Raw genomic sequence first — 1,405 nt, 5'->3', positions numbered from 1 at the left:
CATCCCCTTTATTATGATATAGTACCTTCTTCATCTTCTGTTACAGTCTTTGGTATAAAGTCTAGTTTGTCTGATACAAGTATTGATTGCAACTCTGGCTTTCTTTTGATGTCCATTTGCATGATAAATGTTTATCCCCTCACTTTTTTTTTTTTTTTTTTTTTTTTTGCACTTGGCTGATATATTTGCGTAAAGCCAGAAGGGGAAAAAAACACACACACACACACACACACACACAGCAGGGACAGTGGTAGGCTGAGCTCACTGGCAGTAGAAATCCCATTTATCTGTCTTCACATCAATTTTGCCAGGTTTCAGGGTCTGGTCCTCACGTACAACACTACTGGGGAAATAGCTCAGGCGAGCAGCTAGATCTCCATAGTAATCTCCCTGAACACTGCCTCCCTAGAAGAGCCGCCCTCGGCCCTTCAGCTTGGAGAAGACATATACAACTTGGCCCCTGTATATGGTCAGGAAAGAGTAGTCGGGGGACACGTAGTCCTGAAGGGCCACAGCCATGGAGTATCCCCTCACTTTCAAACTGCAGATGTCTTTAGGTATGAAATGGGTCCCTTATAGGGAACATATAGATGGGTCTTGTTTTTTCATCTATTCTGATTCCCCGTGTCTGTTGATTGGAGTATTTAGTCCATTTTAATTCAGGGTAATTATTGATAGAAATGCATTTATGACATTTCATTACTTGTTTTGTTGTTGTTTCTGGAGATTTTCTCTGATCCTTTCTTGTCTTTGTCACTTTTGGTCTTTCCTTTCCACTCAAAGAGTTCTCCTTAATATTTCTTTTAGGACTGGATTAGTTGTCATGAACTCCTTTAGTTTTGTTTGTTTGTTTGTTTTGGGTTTTTTTGTCTGGGGAACTCTTTATCTCTCCTATTCTGAATGACAGCCTTGTGATATTCTTGGCTGCAAATTTATCCCTTTCAGGACTTTGAATGTATCATGCCCACTTCCTTCTGTCTTGCCAAGTTTCTGTTGAGCAATGTGCAGCTAGCCTTATGGGTCTTCCCTTGCAATTTAAGGACTTCTTTTATCTTGCTGCTTTTAAGTTTTTTTTTCTTTATCACTACATTTTGCAAATTTAATTATAGTATGTCTTCGTGTTGGCCTGCTTTTGTTGATTTTGATGGGAATTCTCTGTGCCTCCTGGATCTGCATGTCTGTTTCCTTCCCCAGATTAGGGAAATTTTTAGCTATTATTTCCTAAAATTAACTTTCTGCCCTCTTTTCTCTCTCTTATTCTTCTGGGACTCCTATATCACAAATGTTACTATGTTTGATGGAGTCATTGAGTTCCCTAAGTCTATTCTTATGTTCCATCATACTTGTTTCTCTCTTTTGTTTAACTTCATTGTTTTCCATTATTTTGTCTTCTAGGTCGCTAATT

The 1,405-nt window shown here is 38.8% G+C and overlaps 1 pseudogene; it reads right to left on the bottom strand.

Annotated features, from left to right (window-relative positions):
• Positions 1 to 241: 241 nt before the first annotated feature.
• Positions 242 to 519, bottom strand: LOC140614456 (melanoma-derived growth regulatory protein-like; annotated as a pseudogene).
• Between the last annotated feature and the right edge of the window lie 886 nt (positions 520 to 1,405).

The sequence above is a fragment of the Canis lupus genome, chromosome 22, assembly GCF_048164855.1.
Source record: "Canis lupus baileyi chromosome 22, mCanLup2.hap1, whole genome shotgun sequence".
NCBI classification, from domain to species: domain Eukaryota; kingdom Metazoa; phylum Chordata; class Mammalia; order Carnivora; family Canidae; genus Canis; species Canis lupus.
The sequence above is the reverse complement of the archived record's forward strand: the minus strand, read 5'-3'. Positions and strand labels throughout refer to the sequence as shown.